The sequence below is a fragment of the Orcinus orca genome, chromosome 16 (assembly GCF_937001465.1).
Source record: "Orcinus orca chromosome 16, mOrcOrc1.1, whole genome shotgun sequence".
NCBI classification, from domain to species: domain Eukaryota; kingdom Metazoa; phylum Chordata; class Mammalia; order Artiodactyla; family Delphinidae; genus Orcinus; species Orcinus orca.
The window spans coordinates 64207455-64226247 of NC_064574.1; the positions used below are offsets into that span (position 1 = coordinate 64207455).

At 41.3% G+C, this 18793-nt stretch overlaps 1 long non-coding RNA gene across 2 annotated transcripts in view; it reads right to left on the reverse strand.

Moving 5' to 3' along the window:
- LOC117198749 (uncharacterized) overlaps window positions 1-18793 on the reverse strand; it is a 350606-nt gene that overhangs the window by 305657 nt on the left and 26156 nt on the right. The window contains exon 2 of one of the 2 annotated variants that reach the window (XR_007472001.1): window positions 679-759. The exons of the other annotated variant lie outside the window; for it this stretch is intronic. This is a non-coding gene — a long non-coding RNA (uncharacterized LOC117198749). The remainder of the gene's footprint in view (window positions 1-678; window positions 760-18793) is intronic. 2 annotated transcript variants of the gene reach the window in all.

Consider the following 18793-nt stretch of genomic DNA (forward strand, 5'->3'; position numbering starts at 1 on the left):
TTTTTCAGGATCTCCCTCCCCTGCATCTGCAATATGATGCTTACAAATTCATTTTGCTTTGTAACAAATAACATGCATGCTAAGAGGCATTTTTTCCTCTAACTGTACATCCATCCAAATGGGCCTTTTCTGATTTCATGACTTGGATTTGTTAATGTGCACCCCCTCGGGGTCTCTCTTCCGCCACAGAGACACAGAACTTGTAAAGCCCTATTCGTTTGATGCCCTTAATAGTGCTGATATTTATGTGTGCCAGGCACGATGATCTGTGCCTTAGAACTATTACATCATGTAATCCTCACAGCCTCCCTGTGAACGTACAAGCAGCCTGGAAATGCTTCTACTGTGGCATTTGTCCTCAGATGACAGACGAACAGCATGAGGATCAGAAATGTGAATGTGCCCAAGGTCGCCCTACTAGCAAGTGACAGAGCCGGGATTTGAACCCAGGGCTGTCTGACTCCAGAGAAAGAGCTTCCAACCATAAAGCTATGCTGCCAACTCCACTTGGAGATGGGGTTTGGTGTCAAAGCACGCTGAAGCGCAGATCTGCTTTCCCTCTGCAGGGCTCACTGCAGAGTCTCTGCTCCTGCTGCGCTGCCTCATCACCTCCCTCTTCCGCTCGCAACCTCCAGTTTCCTCCAACCACACCCAACAGAGGGGCTCACATTTGCTTACCTAGAACCAAGATTCCTCTTCCTCCAAGAAGATGTTCAGTGCCTTTGTAGCTTCATGACATAGATGTTAACACACCATCTCCTAACAGAGGCAGAGATGGAACAATCTCTAAGTGGCATTATTTATTTGACCCACGTAATAACTGACAGCATTTTTTAAGCGTTTACTATGTCTGAACTGAGCTCAGTGCTTTTTGTGTGCATTAGTTCATGGGACTTTCCCAGCTACCAGAGGCTGTAGGTACTCTTAAAGCCCCGTTTCACAGATGAGGAAACGAAGGTGCAAGCGCTATTCTCTCCTAAAAGTTGGTGCCCAGTGGGATAGTCTCCATGCAAACTGTTCTTCCTGGGGAAGCAGACATTCGCATTCATTGCTACCGGGAGCACAAATGGCTACTGTCCCCATGGAGGGAAATTTGGCAATATGTATCAGAATCATAAATGCATATTACAATTTAACCCAGCAATTCCACATCTGGAAATTTATCCTAAATATATGTAACATCATGCATGTACAAGGTTATTCACTGCAGTGTGTATAGCTTAAGAAATAATTGGAAACAACCCACTGTCCATCTAGAGTAGACTGGTTAAACAGTATACTGCAAAGCACAATAGGGTACTCCGTGTCTAGAAGTAAAGAATGAGGAAGCTCTCTATGTGCTGTATAGATACATAAAAATGATGGCAGTGATTTATTGTCGAGGGGAATGGGGGGCAGGTAGATAGAGACAGAAATGGGAGGAAGAGTTTGCACTGTTTTTTTTTTTTTTTTTTTACTTTTTAGTTTTTTAACCATGCAAATGTATTGTCTATATTCCAAAAAATAAGTAAAAGAAAATGTGTTCACAAAAAGAAGTTGTCCTAAGTTGGGCCAATACAGAAAATTATCTGCATCCTGTATTAAAGGTAAACTTTGGGTCTGCAAGAGCCCTGAGCCTTCAGAATATTGCTTGTGCTGACATCTTGATCAGATATTTCTACATCAGACTGGATTTTACACCTCTCTTTCCCAGTCACAACCCACTCCTAAATGGAAAATTTAAAGCTAAATCCTCCAAAAAAATTTTTTGCGAAGGGACCACGGTTATATTCTTATTTTGCACATCAGATGATTCTAACCAGCTTTACATCCGTCCTCCAAATGATGGTGTTACTGAAATGTAAAGGATTACATTAATAGCAGCTGCATTTTAATAATTGATGGCCTGTTTGCTTAACATTCAGTTATTACTTGATATAAGCCTCTAGTGCAAAATATTCTCTGCTAATAGTCAAATAAAATTGCTCAAGTAACGTTGGGTGGTTTGTTGTTGACTTTTTTATCCAGCACCATAGCATTTACCTAGTTCTTTATCTGTGGATAAGAATATTTGAGAATAGGTGTTTGTAGCAATGCTTTTGGTCCACAAAACCAAAACCAACCATTATTAGGAAAATAATACTTGCATCCTTAAATAAAATGGAAAAGCCTACCACTCTGACCCATAAGAGTCTTAGCTCTTAGTACTATTCACAGAACAGTAAAATCAGAAGTGAGAAAATACTGCCCAGATGAGAAATATGGAGAAAAGTTCCCACAAGTATCAAAAGAAGATGGGTTACGCACTTCAAGATGCCATCCAGGTGTTAAAGCCCAGAAGCTCTTCCTCAAATCCCTCTTCCCCCACACACACCTGGAGGACAACCCTCAGACCTGAACAACAGGGGGCACCTCTATCACTTGGGATCTGTACCTAGCACCATCAAAGCATGACCCATTACCCAAAACATCCACTCTGATGAGCGATACCATTCAAGCCCCAGAGAAACACCTCTCCAAGATCTTGACCTCTGTCCTCAAAACGGAAGGCAACGGTGTCAAACGGCTTGAAGATTGGGGTGTGGTGCCAATGCCAAAGCAGAGATGAGCACTGCCTGGGGGGTGCCGGCGGGGGTCTGAGTGGCAGGAGCGCTTAGGTGAGAGAGAGGACAAATGAACTAACTTGTCAGATACTGTCTCTCGGATAGATTCACTGCGATAGATTCTTGCACAACATAGCACCATTTCCCCATGGTGCGGCAAGCTTATTTCTAGCTTCCCTTTGTGTTCCAATTTGTGGCTCTGGACCTTTGCAGGAATCAGTATGGCATTTGCAATCGCTGCACGTGGTGGCCGAGAAAAATGCTGGAGTACTAAATAATTCATATTACTCTTAATTTTGTATATGTAGAAGTCTGGGCATAACATAGGACCATAATACTGATTCTTGGCATTGATGACTGAATGGACATGGAAAATTAGAATTATGAATAGTTTTTAAATAAAAACATGCAATAAAATCTAATTAAAATGTTAAAAATTAAATTTTGAATATTTCAATATTTGACTATTAAATATTAAAGTATTTAAATATTGATTTTCAATATTTGAATATTTAAATTATTAACATTTATTTATAATTTGTATTTTACCTTTTAATTTTAATAAATTATTTTGACTACCTCAGGAAGAAATAACTTTTTTTAAAACACATCAGTCATAATTTTAATTTTTTAATTTTTACCTGTAATATATTTTCTTGGTGAAACTATATCCAAATATTGAATATTTTTAATCCAATTATATTTCATTTATAATCACAAAATCATTATTGTCAATAAACACAAATTAGTGAAAATCCTGATTATAAAAACACTATTAGTGATTTTGCTAAAATTAAGGCAAGAAATTTTAAGGAAAATATAATTTATGAATTATAGGTGTCTTTTCTTACTCATCCAAACATTGCCAGCCAGCCCACTTACAGACTATCCGAAAAGCATCCAGTAATTTAATTGAATAGTCTTAAATATTGTGCCAACCTTTGGTCATATAAAAATCTTAGCGTTGAGGGAGTTCCCTGGTGGCCTAGTGGTTAGGATTCAGTGCTTTCACTGTGGAGGCCTGGGTTCAATCTCTGGTCAGGAAACAATCCCACATGCTGCACAGCATGGCCAAAATACCAAAACAAAACAAAACAAAACAAAAACCTTAGCTTTATTTGAATTTTTTAATTTTGTCACTATGAAGGTTTATTTACCAAGGCAGGAGGATAAAACAGATATTGATTTACATTTAAATATGTAAACATACAGTATGTGAGCCTCTGTTTATACTCTTAACTCAAACCCTACAAATAGCAGGTGGTGACCTGCACATCTGGACCTGTGGTCTAGCTGTGAGAGATAGAGTAACAATTGCACCCCTGAGCACATCTTCCAAAAAGTGCTCCATCTAGGTAATATAGGGTTGGCCAAAAAGTTAGTTCGGGTTTTTCCATAAGATGTAATGGAAAAACAGAAATGAGCTTTTTGGCCAACCCAACACATTGATGGAATGGTCATTAAGACTATGATTAAACAATATGATGGGAAGCACGAGGATGGCTATAATCAAAAGAAGAGAAAATAACAAATATTGGTGAAGATACAGAGAACACAGTGCTGTTGGGAATGTAATGTGGTACAGCCACTTTGAAAAACAGTCTGGTAGTTCCTCAAAAGGTTAAACAGAGAGATACCACAAGACCCTGCAATTCCATTCCTAGGTATATATCCAAGAGAAATGAAAACATATGTCCACACAAAACCTTGTAACAAATGATTATAATAGCCAAAAATTGGAAACAATCCAAATGTCTATCAACAGATGAATGGATGAATAAAATGTGGTATGTCCATACAATGGAATATTATTCAGCCATAAAAAAGGAATGAAGCACTGATGCATGCTCCAGCATGGATGAACCTTGAAAACATGATGCTAAGTGAAATAAACCAGTTGCAAAGACCATATGTTGTATGATTCCAATTACATGTAATGTCCAGAATAGGTGAATCTATGGAAACAGAAAGTAGATTAGTGGTTGCCCAGGGCTGGGAGGTTGGTGAGAAACGGGGAGTGACTGCTAATGGATATGGGGATTCTTCTTTGGCATGAAACTGTTCTAAAATTGATTGTGGTATGGTTGCACAACACTGTGAATATACTAAAACCCACTGGACTGTACACCTTAAATGGGTAATGAATTATATCACAAAACTGAAAAAAACAAAAACAAAAAATCAGTAGGAGAAACAGGGCAATCAAAAAGCTTTGTCTTTGCTCTAGCCTGGTGCCCTGCACCTTTGTCCTTGGCCTGCCCCGTGGGCTGGCTCCCTGCCCCCATGTCAGCATCCCACCACCTTTTGAAGGGTGGTGAAATTCCCCTCTAATCCCCACCACAATTTAACACAGAATTAACCTGAAACATGTGCATAGCATTAAACTTAGCCCAGCACATCATCTCCCACAGTTTAGAAAGAGCCAGTGAAAATGAAATATTGTTCTCTAAGCTAATATGTAATCTTCACAGACACCATCTTATTAAAGTCTGAGAAGCCATGCCTTAGGACAAGCCCACCTGTCGATTTAGAGGCCTGACTGTAGTTCCTTATATTATCAGTTATTTTGCCTCAGGTCTCAATGCCAACGCCGCCACCCTCTGCCTTCCCTTCCCCCTTCCCCCCCTCCACCCCGCCCCAGAGCTGGTCCCCTCTAATTCGCTAGACTCTCCCTGCGGGGATGGGGGTGGGGACTGCTTTTCTCGCCAGCCCTAGGCCTGTGTGTATTAAGGGGACCACGTGCTTGGATTTGATGGAAGTGGCAGCTTAGACACGTAAGCTCCTCACATACGGATGAATAATCACAGATAAAAACTACTTTCAAATATGATTAGGCTCTAACGGAGACAGACAGAGGCCATAGGGAGCACAGCTCGCAAAGAGTGAGGAACTAAGCTTCTGCCGCCTAGAATAGGCGATTAAGGCCTCCACAAGGACCCCTGGGACTTTCCTAGGGAAAATATTACAATGATTCAGTAATATTCTGCCGTGCCTCTCTTTCCCACCCTAAGCCTTATGCTGCTTCTTTCTGCAGACTGTCATTTTCCTCTGGGAACAAGGCGGCTCTTCCCACTGTGACTTCTCAGGTCTTTAATCAAGGCCGCCTGTCACTGACACCCATGTGGAAATCCAGTAGGGTTTCTATTTGCCATGCTTTCTTCTAGCTGATAGTAACATGTGTTTCGTCACTGATGAATGCGCTTCTTGCCTTTGTCCCCACCATATGAAAGCCCCAAAATAACAGCTAAAACCCAAGCGAGATTATGTACCAGCCACTTTAAACACCACATATATTAGCTTATGGAACCTTCATAATAATCATATGAGCTAGGAACTATTACTATTTTCCTTTTTACAGATGGGGAAACCCAGTCAACCCAGTCAATCATCTGGCCCAGCAAGCGGAAAATATTTACTACCTGGTCCTTTCCAGAAAAAGGTTGTCAACCCTTAGTCTAGAAACTTCCCAGTACCGGGACTTCCCTGGTGGTCCAGTGGTTAAGACTCTGTGCTCCCCATGCAGGGAGCCCAGATTCTATCCCCGGTCAGGGAACTAGATCCTGCATGCCGCAACTAAGACCGGGTGCGGCCAAATAAATAAATATTTTAAAAGAAGAAAGAAAGAAAGAAAGAAAAGAAACTTCCCAGTACCAAATAGGACCAGGATCCTTCAGGAAGTCCTTATCACAGGGTCTCCCTGAAGCCATTCAACTAGTGACCATTCATTCATTCATTCAACAAATGTTTCTTGAGTACCTACTATGTGCAAAGCACTGTGCTAGGTGTTTGGGGTTTACAAGGATGAACAAGACTAGGCAGGTGCCCTGGCCCTGTGAAGCTCAGCTTCTGAGGGGAAGACAGAAATGAGTATGATAATCACCTAAAGAAAACGGAAAATTCCAAGTGTGATGAGCACCACACAGGAAACTTATGTGGCACCTTGGGAACATTCAAAAGTGGGATTTTACCCAGACTGGGCTGCACAGTCCAGGAAGACATCCCTCAGGAAAGGACCCTAGTTTAACCCTAAAGGATGAGAAGGGGATAACTGGGTAAGAAGGCGAGCCATGTGTTCCAGGCACGTCTTTGACAGAAGGGAGCACGTCACACTCCAGGCACTGAAAGGTGGACAGTGTGGCCGGGCTGCAACAGGGAAGGGAGGTTTGTTCAAGATGAGTCCAGGAGCCAGCCAAGGGCAGAGCACACAGGGCCTTGCAGGCCACCTGAGAGCAGGTGCCTAACGCCCAACGAGAGAAGGTGACACTTGAGTAGAGGCCAGAATGATGAGAACATCAAGCACAGGGAGGCCATGGGAGAAGTACTGCAGATAAAGGGAACAGCCCATATACTGTGTACCTATTCCAGAGGGGGAAATGTACCTCTGCAATGCAGAGGTCTGGTGTTACCTCTTCAACGCAGGGCTCAAGATTGGCATCACCAAGAGGGGAACAAAAAGACATTTATGTACCTCCTGGCATGAGGCACGTGAAATACATGGTATCACCTTGAAGCATGCTTGCCAAAATGTTTCACTTCAATCTAATCAAGGCTCTGAAGGAAACTTCCAGTTTACAGGAAATGTAGGGGATAGAGGAACTTAACGTTAAACACCAAAAGGAAACCTTAGACAAATCCCGATGTGGGACGTTCTCCAAGACATCCAGCCAAGATTTTTCAGAGTCAATGCCTCACACTTCAGTTTAAGAAGAAGAATTTTGAGCCAATATCATTTACAAAGGGGATCTCTGTGAGACTTTCTATATAAAGACATCACAGATCAGAAAAGAAACAGTTTGTCAGACCACATTCCTCCATTTTTCTTTCAAAAAATATGATCTCTGCGTGTATAGATGATCAACACTTGCCCTTTGCTCCTCAGGCAGCCAAGATTCCAGTGGGAAAGACAAGTACGATGCTGACTTCCAGATCAGGCTCTGCCCAGAAAAAAATGGAGATGGCTGGGAATGGGGCCACGGCTGATGAATTCCACTTCCTTCTGGCCCTCGGCTTAGGGCTGGGAGACCAAGATTGCTACCAACTCAGTCCTTTTAAATTTAGTTCCTTCTTCTATATATTTTTTAAGATATTTATTTATTTGGCTGCACCGGGTCTTAGTTGCGGCACGTGGGATCTTCGTTGCCACGTGCGGGATCTTTGTTGCCGCATGCGGGATCTAGTTCCTGACCAGGGACACAACCCAGGCCCCCTGCATTGGGAGCGTGGAGTGTTGGGACACTGGACCACCAGGGAAGTCCCACTTCCTCTATATTTTTAACTAACGCAAACTTTTGAAAAAGATATTGCTTTGGGGACATTTATAACAGCTGTAAAGATCTCTATTAACCACCCTTTATCAGTGAGATAAAGACCAGCTGTTTCACTAATTGCCCTCAACTGCTTGGGCTTGATTATTAATGAATGCCCTTGCCTTGAGTTCAAATGGCTTAATTAGCTAAAGTTAAGTGTTCCCAATAAATTTACTAACCTATGATAAGCTTTTCTTTATTAGGAAGGGAGCAGTCCTTAATTAAATAGAATAATTTACAACTCCACATCTACTATAAGTAATGGTTGCCCTGCTACCATGTTACCTAATTAGATGATACTGAAACTCTTCCAGAGAGGAACTGAGCGTACAGTTGAACATGCCCTTGGACAAACCAATTTGTTAGCCGCCCACCAGCATGTGCATGTGGAGTCGTGGACAGATCATGGCATTGGCTTCTGGGTCAGAATCTCCTTTCTGCCACTCACAAGGCGCCTGCTGCCTCACCTATAAAATGGGAACCTAACTATCTGCAGAGCCTATGGGGGGTAGATTGGATAGCATTTGCAATCACTCAAAGAATGAAGAAAAAGACAAGTTAATGCCCTCTTTACACCCCTAAGGGGGTCATATTTTTATAGGCAAAATTATTCCCAGTGGAGACTTGTCTGGATAACATGCACAAAAACCACATCCCTCCAGTGTAATCATGAAAAAAGCATCCAGCAAACCCAGACTGGGGAACTTTCTACAGGATACCTGGCCGGTAGACTCAAGACTGTCAGGTCATAAAAATAAAGAACGAGTGAAAAAGTGTCACAGACCATAGGTGACTGGGGAGTCATGACAACTAAATGCAATGTGGTATCCTGGATTGGATCCTGGACAAAAAGAGGGCATTAATGGAAAACCTGGCAAAACCCAAATAAAGTCTGCAGTTTAGTTAATAGCAAAGTGCCAGTGTCTGTTTCTGAGTTTTAACAAATGTGCTCTGGGGATGTCAGATGTTAACAATGGAGGAAACTGGAGGTGGGGGTGTGTGTATAACATGGGAACTCTCTGTACTGTCTTTATAAATTTCTGTAAATCTAAAATTATTCCAAAATAAAAAGTTGTTAAACATTGTTTACCTATTGGATAAAAGAAGCTTAAAAATAGGCTTATCCAACTGATGAAGGGATAAATAAAATGTATTATGTCTATACGATGGAATATTGTTCAGTCACAGAAAGGAATGAAGCACTTGCTCCAACATGAATGAACCTTGAAAACATGATGCTCAGTGAAAGAAGCCAGACACAAAGGTAGCATATTCCATTTACATGAAATATCCAGAATAAACAAACCCAGAGAGACAGAGAGCAGATTAGTAGTTGCCAGGAGCTGGAAAGAGAGGGAGATAGGGAGTGACTGCTTAATGGACACTGGATTTTCTTTGGGGGTGATGAAAATAGTCTGGAACTAGGTAGAGGTGATGGTTGCATGATATTGTGAATGCACTGAATGGGACCGAATTATACGCTTTAAAATGGCTTAAATGGTAAATTTTATGTCATGTGTATTCGACCACAATAGAAAAATTAATAAATAAAAAGATTTGTCCTGATTACTGACACAACTGGCACAATTTTTAAAACCTTTCCTTGAGGTTTTCATTGTGCAACCTCACTTTTTGTTGCAGGAGAGTCTTGAGTGCACCTCAGCAGGTCCCCATGTGTAAGTCTCCTTTTTGTCTGGTGGGAAGGAAACAAGACTAACAGACACTGGCTCCAGGCAGAACCACCGTGGTAGTCAAGCTCCTTCCATTGAACTAGCAGCTGCTCTGTAGCAGGGATTGGACACTTCCTGGAGGTCCTTGGCTGAAAATTTGAATTTGTCTAATGACTATGCTGTGCCGAAAGGTTCCTTGTCCCCTAAGTGTCTCTTAGTTTTAGAATTCATGTTTGTTTTTCACGTTTCTATAAAAATTTAGGAAAAACCTGGTCATCAGAGTACCAAAGAAGGTCAAGAAAGATGGTGACTGGGTGTTGCCAGAGGTCCATTATTCCCACCCAAAGGCAACAGTAAAAGTGCCCCAAGCATTCCACCACACCCCACACCCCTCCGCACCATGGTGGCTTGGTCATGCTTGAAGGGGCTCAGCTACAGATCTCTAGTAAAACCCACTGAAATTCATCTCAGATTGGGTAATGTCAATTCTGGGGCTCCATGAGAAGCCCACCTTCAGGCAGAAGACAGAAAGCAGGGAATAGGGTGTGACCCCCTCTCTTGTGTCTGTCTTGGGTTGAATAGTGTCCCCCCAAATTCATGTCTACCCAGAACCTCAGCATGTGACCCTATTTGGAATTAGCATCTTTGCAGATGTAATTAGTTAAGATGAGATCGTACCGGAGGAGGGCTGGCATCCTTTTACGAGAGAAATTTGGACGCAGAGATGCAGGGGAAAAGCCCACGTGAAGACGGAGCCAGAAATCCAAGTGATGGGAACGAGGCAAGGAACTCCAGGGACTGCCAGCCACCACGAGAAGCTAAGAGGGAGGATCCTCCCCTAAAACCTTCAGAGGGAACGTGGCCCTGTTGACACCTCAACTTTGGGCTTCCGGCCTCCAGAACTGGGAGAGAAAAAATGTCTGTTGTTCTAGGCCACCAGTTTGTGGTAGTTTGTTACAGCAGCCCTAACAAATGAATCCACTGTGTATATCCCACATGGCCTGGCGACCTTCATTTCATCGTGATCCAAAGAACCCAAGGTGGTGTGGCCCTGAGAAAGTAAACAACTCCAGTTTTGGCGAACTCAGCAAAATTGTTTTGAAGGTGGTCTGGGTGAAACACCCAAAGCGGGGAATGATTCAGCAATCAGGCCAAATGGGTCATACTTGGAACCTTGCCGTGGTTGAGGACAGGAATATACAGACCGATGGGCATCCAGGCAGTGTGATTTTACTAGTTCACCTGGAAGGACACCAGCCATCATTTGGGTTAGTTCTCATTATCCCTGTCTAATAGATAAAACCATGTTAGGCCTAGAACAATAAAATTATTGTCTCAATACCACATCACTATTATAATTACCAACTGCACGTAGGATAATAAATCCTACGATCACACATTTGGGCAGAGCCTTGAACATTTTCAAAAAAGCTTTTGCATCATTTGTGAAATCTTCACATAAGGCCCTAGGACAAAAAAAGACAGGAATTTTTATCCCTGCTTCTCTGATGAAGCAACTGAGACCCACGTAAGCTTTTCTCCTTCCCTTTTTGCTCACCTGTCCAATCCTCCCTCCCTTCCCATCTCACCCTCTTCCCCCGCTCTAGTAATCCCTTCTGACAACCTAGAGTATAGTCTTCTAAATTTGTCTCCATATTCATGTAGTCACACGCAATTATATGTTTTTACACACTCTATGTAATACATGGGCATTTGTCATTTTCCTCACACTCCTTGTTCCTGTTTTCTCATTCTACAACATGCCATGGAAAGCCCTCCAAGGCATCTGGTATTACTCTAATTCATCGCTTTTAATGGCTGCACAAAATTCCATGGTGTGGATGTCCTGTAATTTATTCAGTCATTAACAAGCATGCAGTTGTGTCCCCTTTTTTCCAAATAACGACAATGCTGCAGTAAATCCACTCCTCAAATGTCCTTATGTACTATGGCTATTTATTTCTATGAGATGGAGTCCCAGGGGAGAGACTGCAGGATCAAAGAGTATATGTATTTCTTTTAAACTATTTTTAATAGAACAAAGCAAGAAAATAGGATTGTGGTTATCTGGAGAGGAGCTTGCCAGGGGATTTAACAGCATTGGTGATGATCCAATTCTCAGGCTGGAAGTGGGCTCATGAATGCTCATTTTATCATTATTCTTTAAAATTTGCATGTATTTTATTACCTTTATTATTTAATAATTTCAAGTAATCTGCATGTTTTAATTTGAATAAATGTGGCCAAAACAGCTGAATGAATTCTTTTCTTCATCGATATAAAAGAATAATCCTTTCCCTGCTACCCCACCAGTAGGAGATGTAATTAGTCTTTTCCATTTCTTTCCCAGCCTGAGAGCTATATCTCATTGTTACCTTAAGTTACAATTCTCTGACACTGGTGAGTCTGAGCATCCTTTCAGATGTGTGTCATCCATTTGAATGGGCACCCATTTGTATGGATAAAACGACGTTTTAACTGCTCTATAAACCCTTTCTAATTAAGTAAAAAGGGGAAGGCTGATACTCAGCCCTTTTAATCACACCCCTCTAAAAGATAAAGCTCAGAGTTTTCAAACACCACAAACAAAAAAATTAATCAACATGAATTGCTTCTCTCTCATCTAAATTCCAGATGCCATGATGACATGAGCAACCTACAGCAAAATCCCCAAACAACACCCAAGACCTCTGAAGCACTAGACACAAATGTTATCTTCATATGGGAGTCAATAAGACTAACAGATCATGGCCACTGCCAAGGTGCAATGGACTGAATGATTATGTCCCCCACAAATTCATATATTGAAATCATAACCCTCGAGGTCATGGTATTTTAAGTGGGGACTTTAGGAGGTGATTAAGTCATGAAGGTGGAGCCCTCATGAATGGGATTAGTGCCCTTATAAAAGAGACCCCAGAGAGCTTCCCTTTCTCTTCCACCATATGAGGACACAGTGAGAGGACAACCACCTGTGAACCAGAAATTTATTACCAGACACTGAATCCGCTGGTGCCTTGATCATGGGCTTCCCAGCCTCCAGAACTGCAAGCAATAAATTTCTGCTGTTTATAAGCCACCCAGTGCATAGTATTCTCTTACAGCAGCCTGAATGGACTAAGAAAGTGAGCACGTCCTTTTCTGAGTGAGAGGCTACCTGGTCACCCTATGGGAGAGTTATAACCTCTGCCCCCACCCATCTGGCTGGTCTCTTCCCACGCCTTTCTCCTTGTTAGCACTGACTTCCAGGGGGTTGGTGTTTTTGCAAGAGCTCTCTACTCATCACTCCATCCCTTCCTTTCCTCACTTTACAGCACACCATGGACCTCACTCCCGGAAAACAGCTAGAGATCTCATTTGCTTTTAATAGCTACACAACATCCCATAGTTTAGATGTACCAAATTGTACCTGATCATTTGCTAGTGATGGACATTCAGGTGTTTCCAATTTGTTTTACTTTACTATTTTTTTTTGTTTTTATATTTTTGTTTTACTTTATTTTTTCACCATATATACATTTCTATTGTTACAAACAACACTAATAAATTTTCTTGTATGTATATCTTTTGTAATTCTAGGTCAGATTCCTCTCCAATAGATATATATACACATGCATATATTTAACTTTTTCACCATACCCTCTTCAGTGCCAGATGTTACTATGTATTGCTGTTTTTGTTGTTTGACAAAATCTGAGAGGTTAAGAATGAGAAGGGAACTTCACTGTAGTCTCAGATTCCTTAGCTCTCTTCTACATAGAAATCACCTGTAATTCTAACACTAGAATTTAATTTTTATAGTTTCCCATTCCTTTTGATCGGCTGGTTTATTTGCTTTTTTTTTCCTCCTGGAATTTAGCTATCATTACATACTAATGAGTGCTGATCAGATTAAAAGTTACATTAATTGTTAAAATTTCCAATTACTTTTGAACAGTTGATTCCTCGTTATTATTTGGAGGCAAGAAGTTGAATCTGATATAGATCCTGCCTGTGATTAACTTACAGTCTTATAGGAGCATTATGACATATACAAATAAGTACAATTAATAAAATGTAAATACCACTGTGTAGGTACAAACACTGAACTCACAGGATTCAGAGATGAGACAGGAAGATAGAAAGGCAACGTGAAGGAAATGACACTGGAGTCAGGCCTTGAGGCACTGATCCAATTTTGATATTTGGAAATGGGTGGAAGGAAACAAACTGGAGGAGAACGAGGAACAACGCATCTTTCCTTTTCAAGCCCCTGGCCAGGAATACAAACAAGTAACAGTGAATTGCAAATACACATTGATTACGGATGACTGCTGGTGAAATGCATGCACGGCAGTACATACGTGACGAATGCATTATACCTGACTTCATTATATGAGATCTCGGTCAGTTCATAATGACAGGAAGCCAAGACAGTGCACACTTGCTTGATCTAGCTATATGACAGCATTACATGAAAGTAAATTTAGTGGCAATGTTGAAAGAAAAAAGGAAAAAGCTAAAATGTGTTCCAATAAACTTCATTCAACAAATAACTAATATTTTAGTTACAGGAGATAAAATGGTAAGAAAGACAGCAAGCCCAAGGTGAGGCTTATGCCTAATGGGGAATAGGGTAAAGTTTAAAGAGCAATAAAAATAGAGTTTGTCACCCACTTGCCAGGCTTGGTTTCTCAATACCATTCTCCTATGAAAGGAACCAGGGCTCCCAGGAGAAATGGCTGATAGAATCAGGCTGGAAAACACAAAACGAACTTGGAGCATCTCATAGAGACAAAAAACAAGGAAATGCTCAAAAAAAAAAAAAGGAGGGGGCACACAGGAAAATAAAAATAAATAGCCCAGCATTGGATAAATAGCCCAGCATTTGATTCTAACCCAAAGTATATAGCCCAGCATTGGATTCTAACCCAAAGTATAAAATAAATATATACGAGTTCATACTTATTTAAGTAAATGGTTGAATAGATAAATACATTGGGGAAAGGAACAACTCTTCTGTATAGAAAAACTCCAGATAATATCTATACATCCCCGTTACCACCAATTCCACTCCCTTTGGGTGTGGGCAGGACTAAGTAGCTGGCTTCTAACAAATATAGAAAACAGCTTGAGTGTGGAAAGGAAAATAATAACCTTACAGTAGAGAGGCCTGGCAGACACGACCTTAACTTCATGATCAAGTTCAGCATCACTATAGATGTCAGGTTGGTAGCATGTACCTCTGGCCTATTCCTCCCCCAAAATTCCCCAGTCTGCATTGTGAGAAAAAAAGCTTCAGACAAACCCAAATTGAGGGACATTTGACAAAACTCCTGACCAGTCCTCCTCAAAACTAACGAGTTCATAAAAACCAAGGAAAGAATGAGAAATTGTCACAGGTCAGAGAAAACTAAGGACACGCAAAGACTACATACCACGTGGTGGAAACAGCCCAAGTGTCCATAAACGGATGAATGGATAAAGAAAATGATCCCTGGTCAGGGTACCAGATCCCACATGCCGCAACTAAGACCCGGCACAGCCAAATAAATAAATATATATTTTTTTAATTAAGAAAAAAGAGCACTATGTTATAAAATTATAGTACAACTATCACACTCTGGAGAATTACTATCAGTAAAATACAATTAACTAACTCAGTCCATATCCAAATTTTCCCATTGTCTCTATAATGTTCTTTGAAGCTGGATTATTTTCTTTTTGGTCCAGGACCCTATCAAAGATCATATATCACATTTAATTGTCCTTTCCTTTTATTCTTCTTTCATCTAGAACAGTTCTCAAACATGTTTGTTTGTTCTTATGGCATTGATTTTTTTAATATCTTTATTGGAGTATAATTGCTTTACAATGTTTTGTTAGTTTCTGCTGTACAACAAAGTGAATCAGCTATATGTATACATATAGCCCCATATCCCCTCCCTCTCGAGCCTCCCTCCCACCCTCCCTATCCCACTCCTCTAGGTCATCACAAAGCATCGAGCTGATCTCCCTGTGCTATGCAGCAGCTTCCCACTAGTCATTTGGTAGTGTCAATGCTACTCTCTCACTTTGTCCCCGCTTCCCCTTCCCCCTACTGTGTCCTCAATTTTTTAAAAGTCCAGGCCAGTTGTTCTGCACAATGCCTCTCAATTTGGATGTATCGCATTTTCTCCTCCTGGTTATATTTTTGGCAAGAATATTGCATAAGTATTGCTCTGACACGCTCAGTGATCTTACCTCAGGAGGCGAATGATGATAAGTTTGATTACTCAGCTAAGGCGGTGCCTGCACATTTCTCCATTCTAAAGGTACCTTTATCGTAAATTAATAAATGATCTGTAGGTAGATATTTTGAGGCTCATGCCACACTTTTCCCAGCAATATTTCATCTAATGGTTTCTGCCTAGGCTGTTGATTCTTTCATGAACTGGGTATTTCACTGATGGTTACAAAAATGTGAGTTTCTAAGTCTAACATTCCTTCTACGTTTATTAGTTGACATTCTTCAGCACTTTCTCTTCTCCCTCTCTTGTCTTTTTTTCTATCTTAATGTCAGTTTGGACTCATGGATTCTCCTTTAATTCTGTCTATTGTTAAAATCCACTACTATCATTTTAAATTCAGATGTTCAGATTATCCCAGATTTAGCCAGTGAGAGCCCCTTCAGGCTAACTTCTGTTTCATTGTGATATGCCTCCATTTTTTTTTAGCACTTCATATTTTGCGATTAAAAAAAAAAAAAAAAAGGAGGTTTCAGGTATACCTTGTACTTTTCCTGTCCCAGCCCTGGGATCACCCATTTCTCCAAGGAGCCCTGGTAACTTTTAATAGACAATACTATTTAGAAACCAAGATCTGAGTATTAAGAGTGCTCATTGCAGGACTTCCCTGGTGGTCCAGTGGTTAAGACTCTGCGCTCCCAATGCAGGGGACCCAGGTTTGATCCCTGGTCAGGGAACTAGATCCTGCATGCCGAAACAAAGATCCCATGTGCCGCAACTAAGACCCAGTGCAGCCAATAAATAAATATCAAAAAAAAAAAAAAGAGTGCTCATTGCTCCTGGGATGTCATGCTTCAGTAGAGCAAATGCACTTTTAACAAACATGGCATGGAATGTCAGACCAAAATTCATCAGACAGCTGTGACATCAACAGAAGGTGAATTCAATGTTGGAATCAAGTATCATCCTCCAAGAACAGGAGGTATTTTTCTCGGGTGACCAGCATCCACTCCTCATTCTTCTGATAACAGCACCCTTTTTCCCTTTGGGGAATTACCTCTCCCCTCTGTGAACAGTCACAGCGAGACTGTAAATCAAGGTATCCTGAACCCCTCCTCATATCCAAGAAGTAGGCACTCAATACCTGAATCAGACAGGCGCCCCTGGACCCAGGAAGGATGCTGAGGAATACTGAGACATGTTTGAACATAAGAGCGTTTGACCACACATCCCGAGTTGACAAAGTCACATGCCCTACAAGGTGAAATTGAACGCCCCTTCTTCCCAAGGTCTGTTGGTTTCTCACTTAGTGAGAGACTTTATCCCACACAGCTGAAAGCTTCTCTGTCTTTGTAGAAAAATTCTGACACAGTAGAGCCCATTTTGAACCTCTTTCCCTGGTATTGGTTCTTTCGTTCACCTGTTCCACTTCATAGAATTCAGTTGTTTTGACAAATGTCTAGATGGCTAGTGATACATTTTCATCTCCTTCCAAATCCACACAACAGATAACCCTGCTTGTAAATCAGCACTTTTTTTTTCCTGAGGAAAAGCTTCTAAAACTTTGCTCATTTTGTGTCAGTCCCTGCAGGGTTTCTTTATTTGCCGGCTTGCTTTGTGGGGAGTAAAATAAAAGCCTGAAATCTTGACACTTACAACTTCAAAAATTATAAAATTTATTTACCTTCCATTTTCCTTTTTTTCAATCCTTTTCCCCCTCCTCTAATTAGAAAATAAGATATTTTCTAATCTCCACCATATGGGTGTTACACAAAATGGTAAATATGGGTGAAAAGAAGGAAGGAAGGAAGGAAGGGAGGGAGGGAGGAAGAGAGGAAGGGAAGGAGGGAGGGAGGGAGGGAGGGAGGAAGGAAACTGAGGAGAGGATCAAAGGAAGGACGATTCTTATACTCCCCAGTGCTTCATAATATAAAAACACAAAATGTTTTCTATCTTTTGATGCATGAGTTTTTGAGTCACCCAACACTTTGACACTGAACTTGTTCATGTCAAAAGGAGCTAGTCATCATGAAGCACCATTGCTCTGGGGTGGATGGGGAGAAACAGAGAAGCACGGGTGCCAGTCTGATGAGGACCACTTATCCCCTCTAAATGAACAATAGATTTGGATTTCAATATGAACCTTGAGACTAAAAGTTATCATCATGGTTATTTCAGGAGCTACCAACCACCCGAGCCTGAGGCTCCTCTCCCTGCTCTGTCCTTGTAAATCTGAACTTACAGGACAAGATGGGTGGAGATTCAGTGTTGGGTGACAAGTTCAGCTGTATGTGGAAAGAAATAAAACAGTGTAAAGGAGGAGAGCTTCTGTAGAAGATATAATCTGTTTTTCCGAAATTTGGAGTAATAAACAGCCAACGGGGGGAGTGGGTTGCTTAATTTCCTACTCACTGAAGACACAGCTCATCAAACGTTTACGGGGGGTCAGTGCCACCTGGGAAGGCAAAAATGAGCAAGCTCTAGCGGTTTTGCTCATAAAGGGAAAATGGCCACCTCTGGCCTGAGCAGCGTGACGGCTTCCACTCCTGCTGTACCACGTTGACACCAGTGATGTGCTACGAGCCCTTCACAGTGCACTGCCAGGTTCTGGGCCTTGTGCAAACTTCAGCTGTTTTTTCCTACAGTTGGGCTACTTACTGATACAGTGATTTGTCTGATTTCTGTTGAGCTGAACGAGCCACACAAAATTTTAGAAGGTGGAGTTAAACTTGAAACAAGTAAATACAAGTGGAGCATAACATCAAGAGTATGCCAAGAAAAGATACCATATTTTCCAGATTCTCGCTTCTCAAAGTGTGATCGTCACACCAGCAGCATGGATATGACCTGGGGGTTTGTGGAAAATGAAGAATCCCCAGCCCCACCTCAGACCTACTGAATCAGAATCTGCATATTATCAATATCCTCAGGGATTCATGTGCACATAAAAGTTTGAGAAGCCATAGCTTAGAACGTAGAACGAAGACCTTTCTCGTATAAATGTACAAGAGACATTGGTCAGCACATTA